The sequence below is a fragment of the Phaseolus vulgaris genome, chromosome 11, assembly GCF_051622355.1.
Source record: "Phaseolus vulgaris cultivar YP4 chromosome 11, ASM5162235v1, whole genome shotgun sequence".
NCBI classification, from domain to species: Eukaryota; Viridiplantae; Streptophyta; class Magnoliopsida; order Fabales; family Fabaceae; genus Phaseolus; species Phaseolus vulgaris.
The window spans coordinates 39,483,069-39,489,068 of NC_143508.1; positions in this window are offsets into that span (position 1 = coordinate 39,483,069).

Consider the following 6,000-nt stretch of genomic DNA (forward strand, 5'->3'; position numbering starts at 1 on the left):
ATGGTTAAAATTCAAAAACAGTTTTTAACTGCTGCAGAAAAACAACCGATTGTTTCTTCGAAACAACCAATTGTTTTAGGTCTGACAACACTATGAAGAAATTGTTTTAATTGCTATTTTAAATTTCTATCCGTTGCAGATCAATTCAAAGGGAGAATCTTGGTCAAAGAATTTGTGTTGAAAGCTGATTATGTTCAGAGAGAAGTTACAACAGTCATAAAGGAAAATATTCCAAAATCTTGGAAATTTCAAGAGCCTTAATGACTAGTCAAAGATCACATGTGAAGACCATGTGATTCTCAGCTTTTTCTGACATTTTCTGTGCAGAGAAGAGTCAAGTCCTCTCTCTTTGAAAATCAGGTACTCATTGAATAAAATTAAATGCAAATTGATTCTTTTTCTGCTATAAAATCTGGTGCAGCAGATCTCTTCCACAAGAACAACTAATTGCAACATCTCTTGCAAAAATCTGTGAAGTGAGTTCTTCTCTGCCAATCATGGAATCAACTCCTCCCACCTCAAGGAGAGACAAAACCAGGGCTGTAAGGTTTGGAGGAAGGCTAAAAGGCTGGTTTTCTGGAGACAATGATCTTATTGAGAAGTATAGGTATGAAACAAGTATCAAGAAGATAAACAACCCCAAGGTTGTATGCTTTGATTGGCTGAAAAGTCAAAAGCTTGATAATGTGAGAAGGCTGCTCAAGGATCAATCTCTCAGAAAGTTCCTGGAGATGAAGGGAAACATTTATCCAGATTTGGTGAGGGTGTTCTACACAAACCTAAAGTTTGAGGGAAACAATCTAGTTTCTCATGTGAAGGGTGTAGAAATGGAGATAACTCATGAAGTATGGATTGCTGTTGCTGGTCTCAAGTTCTCTGGTCTTAGAATCAATAAGGGAAACCTTGGAGTGGTGGAGGATTTTAACAAAATCCAATTCTACAAGAATTGCTTGGAGAATCAACATGCTCAAGTAAGTACATGCTCGGTTGGAGGTTTAAAGCTTGATGAGAGATTGCTTGCTCTCATTGTAACTTGGATTCTAACTCCAAGGGGGAGTAATCATTCTGTTCTAACTGAAGAAGATTTGGTATATATCTTCTGCATCACCAAGAAAATCAAGATCAATTGGATCCACATCATCAAAGAGCACATGCAAAAAGCCATGAGGTTAGGTAATTATCATTATCCATATGCTGTTTTGGTATCTAAATTTCTACTCTATTTTGAAGTAAACCTTGAAGGTGAAACATCTGAGTTGGTTAAGTCAACTCAAGAGTTGAACAATGGATCACTCAGCAAAATGGGTTTTACAAAAGTAGGTGGAAAATGGATAAGCAAGGATGGTGATCATGGTGCCTCATCTAGTGGTGCTGCTAATCTTGAACAAGATGAACCTGCTGATATGGATGTTCAACATGAAGATCCACCTGAAGATTATCAAGATGCTAGACCAAGTGCTGGTGTTGGAAATCAAGGAGAAAGGATGCAAACCATGTCGCCTTTTGAAAGACTCATGGTGAATAGGCTTGATAGCTTTGCTGAAAATCAAAGGAGCCTCCATGATCTTTGTGTTAGTAATTTCCAGAGGATTGACACCAGGTTTGACAACATGGATGCAAGGTTTATGACTCTGGATGAACAGATTGAAGTTGTCCATAATCAAATCTTTGATTTTCTGTTTGCTGATGAAGAAGAATGAAGGAAAAACAACCGATTGATTATCGGAACAATCGATTGTTTGCTTGCTGTTATATCTGGTTTTTAATTTCTTTCTTTCTGCTGTTGCTGCTTTAATTCTGATGTAATCAAAACAATATTTTGTTTTTTTTATCTCTTCTCTTTGTCTATTTGTGAAGACAAATAGGGGGAGATATATGTTGTGTTTAAGTTTCTGTTTTGTTTGTTGCTAACACAGTTTGGGATGTAATATTTTCTGATATTTAGCTTTGAATGTTTATCTGTGCTAACCAAATATAAGAAGTTCTATGCTTTGTTCAAAACTATATCTTGCAGGAACTGCTTCAAATTTAATCAGGTACAACACAAGTGTACTGCCCTGGTGGTCGGGTGTGATGATGTGGCATCCTCCTACAGTATAAGCGTGTTGACAAGGCGCCAGGTTGGCAGAAGGGAAGGAAGTCGGGGGGCACGTGTAGTCGCCGGTTGTTAAGTTGGCGTGTTCCGATTTCCAGATTACCAGAATAAGCGATCGCCAGGTTGAAGACAAAGTCGCCCGATGTAGATTCAGGCGACCTAGTCATTGGAGATCGCCAGAGAAAGCACATCGCCGGAGATGAAGGAGAAGCAGATTGTGAAGGCGGCCGACGAGACCACAGGGAAGGTGTATGAAGGCCCTAAGCTCGCCAGTTCCAACAGAGATCGCACTCCTAAGTTAGCTATGCACTGGGCAGTACCATGCATAAGTAACTTAGCCAAAATGAGAGTAGAAGCAGCGCCAAGTCAGGGAGCCTCCAGATGATGGCACGTGTACAGTTGGATGTGAGCCACGTGTCCAAGTCTGTAACTGCCAGGAGAGAGAAAGCCACCAGGTATATAAGAGCTTTTAACGAACTTCCTGAGGTACGCACATTCAGTTCATACACTTTACGCTTGCGAGTGATAGAGCTGATTGTGAGAGAGGATTTGCACGGTTCTCGTTCTTAGTATTTGGTGATACCGTCACTGACTTGAGCGTCGGAGTGCGATCGGCCGCAGCGGCAAGTATCGTTTCTTTGCAGGTTCTTGAGATAGATCCCGAAGAGGAACGGAGGTGAGAAGCGGTGCGCACGTCGATCCTTTGACGAGGCATTCTCCAGCGCTCCGGTCAACAGGCAGGATCATCAGGCGCCCACCGTGGGGCCGTGTAAAACTTGCTCCCATCCACAGCGTGAGTTCGTGGAAGTTTTCGAGGTTTTCTGCGCGGTTGTGTGCTGGTGCAACCGTCGTTCGCAGTTTCTTTGAGTTTCGTTCGGTGAGTTTGCGTTTTGTACCGTTTGTTTAGCTTTCAATCGGTGGAGTGAGGTCTTTTGTTGCTTGCGCGCAATCTGTTTGGTGGAAGTTCGAGTTCTTTCGTTTGTTTGGCTGTCCGCGGGGAAACGATGGTTTTTTGGTGAAGTTGTGCTTTTCTTCGAATGTTTGCGGTGTTCTTGAAGTTCTTGCGCAGTTTCTTGAGTTTTCTCCGATTGATCGCTGATTCGATCGTGGTTGAAGTGTTGTTTGCTGTATTTCTGTGGTTCGCTGAAGTTAATGAGAAAAATGAGAAGCAATCGCTCCAGTCCCGTGGCGCCTGTCGCTGCTGAAGGCGACGCCGCCATGACCATGGCGCAGATGGCAGAGATGATGCGCTCGTTGCAGGCAACTGTGGAAGCCTCGCGCGTAGAGCAGGCAAGGATACATGAGGACCTGGTCGCCTCTCGCGCCAGGAACGAGGAGCTCAGCAAGGTGACTGAGGAGCTGCGTCGAGCTCTTCAGGAGCAGCAGGGACGTTCTTCTGCTGAAGAGGTGGCGCCGTCTACGCCACCTCGTGTTTTCCCAATGCCTTTTGTTCAGGCGATTATCGATACGCCAATTCCCACGAGCGTGGTTCCGGTTAAAGCTGTTTTTACCGGCGTGGAGGATCCAGAGGCTCATCTGACCACGTTCCACACGCAGATGATGCTGTCGGGAGGGTCAGACGCCGTCTACTGCAAGATGTTCGTGAGTACGCTCCAGGGAACGGCGATGGAGTGGTTTGTGAGCCTGCCTAATGGCCACATAACCAATTTTCAACAATTCTCGAAGATCTTTGTCGAGCAGTACATTGTGAATAAGGCACCGCCGAGGGTGTCCTATGATCTGTTTGATATAAGGCAGTACCATGGGGAGTCCCTCAGAGACTACCTCAATCGCTTCGGAGCGTAGATGGTCAGATCGCCGGCCAAGGATGAAGAAATGCTGGTCTATGCCTTCAAGAAGGGCGTGCAGCCAGGGCCATTCTGCGAGGCCTTGATCAGGGCTCATCCAGCGACGTTTGCTGAAGTCAGGCGACTTGCGGTGGCCCACATCGCCGATGAGAGTGAAGTCGCCGAGAAGAGAGGCAGCGTGGCTCCCGCCAGACCACGCGCCCAGACCAGGATCCAGCCGCAGAGGGTGCTGGAAACGGCGGCGGCGGCCAGGAAAGACCAAAGGACTCGCTATCCTTACGATAGGAGAAATAAGGGAAGAAGCCAAGTGCGCCAACAACCAGCACGCCAGCAACCAGCACGCCGGGAGTACAATCGCCCGCCTAAGCACAAATTCGTCATGGGACTAGCGGACCTGATCGCTATGGAGTGGTTTGTGAGCCTGAATGGTTGGCGAATGTCGTACTGGTGAAGAAGAGTAACGGGAAATGGCGCATGTGCGTCGATTTCACCGATCTGAACAAAGCTTGCCCAGAGGATTCGTATCCTTTACCAAGCATTGATGCCCTAGTTGATAGTGCTGCAGGGTGCAAGCTGCTGAGCTTCCTGGATGCCTTCTCGGGATATAATCAGATCAAGATGCATCCCATGGATGAAGAAAAAACAGCCTTCATGACGGAGAGGTCGTGCTACTGCTATAAGGTGATGCCGTTTGGGCTGAAGAACGCGGGGGCCACGTACCAGAGGTTGATGGATCGAGTACTTGCACCAATGCTGGGAAGGAACGTGCAAGCCTACGTCGATGACATGGTCGTGACCTCGCAGGAGAAAAGCAAGCACGTTGCAGACTTGGAAGAATTGTTCACGACGATCGCCAAGTTCAAGTTAAAGCTCAACCCGGAGAAATGCATTTTCGGCGTGGAGGCTGGAAAGTTCTTGGGTTTTCTCTTGACTGAAAGGGGGATAGAAGCCAACCCAGACAAGTGTGCCGCCATCTTGGCGATGAGAAGCCCGGCTACGGTGAAAGAGGTCCAACAGCTAACAGGTCGGATGGCAGCCCTATCTCGCTTCGTGTCAGCTAGCGGAGAAAAGGGGCATCCCTATTTTCAATGTCGGCGGCGCAATAACAAGTTCGTTTGGACGAAAGAGTGCGAGGAGGCTTTCGTCAAACTAAAAGAGTATCTGGCGAGCCCGCCGGTTCTGTGCAAACCGCTGGCGGGAATCCCTCTCAGGTTGTATTTCGCTGTGACTGAGAGGGCGGTGAGTGCGGTGCTCGCCCAGGATCAAGATCAGGCTCAGAAGCCTATTTATTTTGTGAGCAGAGTGTTGCAGGGCCCAGAAACGAGATATCAGGCCCTAGAGAAGGCTGCGCTGGCTGTGGTGTTTTCGGCGAGGAGGTTGCGCCACTACTTCCACAGTTTCACAATACTGGTGATGACTGACCTGCCTATCCAGAAGGTCTTGAAGAAACCCGACGTTGCGGGAAGGATGGTGAAGTGGGCAGTGGAGTTGTCAGAGTTTGATATTAAATACGAGCCGCGAGGCCCGATCAAGGGGCAAATCTTTGCAGATTTCGTGGTCGAGCTCTCATCAGAGGCGGCGCGGGTTGAAGGAGACGATTTCCGTTGGGTACTTTCGGTGGACGGATCGTCGAACCAGCACGGTAGCGGTGCTGGAGTCATATTGGAAGGGCCCAACGGCGTGCTGATTGAGCAATCCTTGAGGTTTGCCTTTAAAGCCAGCAACGATCAAGCAGAGTGTGAGGCGCTGATCGCCGGGATTTTGCTGGCCAAGGAAATGGGAGCTAGGGTGCTGATGGCTAAGAGTGACTCGCTGCTAGTCACAGGGCAAGTAACAGGCGAGTTCCAGGCTAAAGATCCACAAATGGCGGCTTACTTGGCGTATGTGCAGGAATTGAAGAGTTCCTTTGCCTCTTTTGAAGTAGTGCATGTGCCCCGAGAGCAGAATGCCCGAGCTGACTTGCTTGCTAAGCTCGCCAGCTCAGGCAAGGGGGGTAGGCAGAGGACGGTGATTCAAGAAACTCTGAAGACGCCGAGGGCATTTGTAGCAGATCACCTGGTCCTTCAGATAAGCAAGTCGACGGAGAGAGCGGCGAGA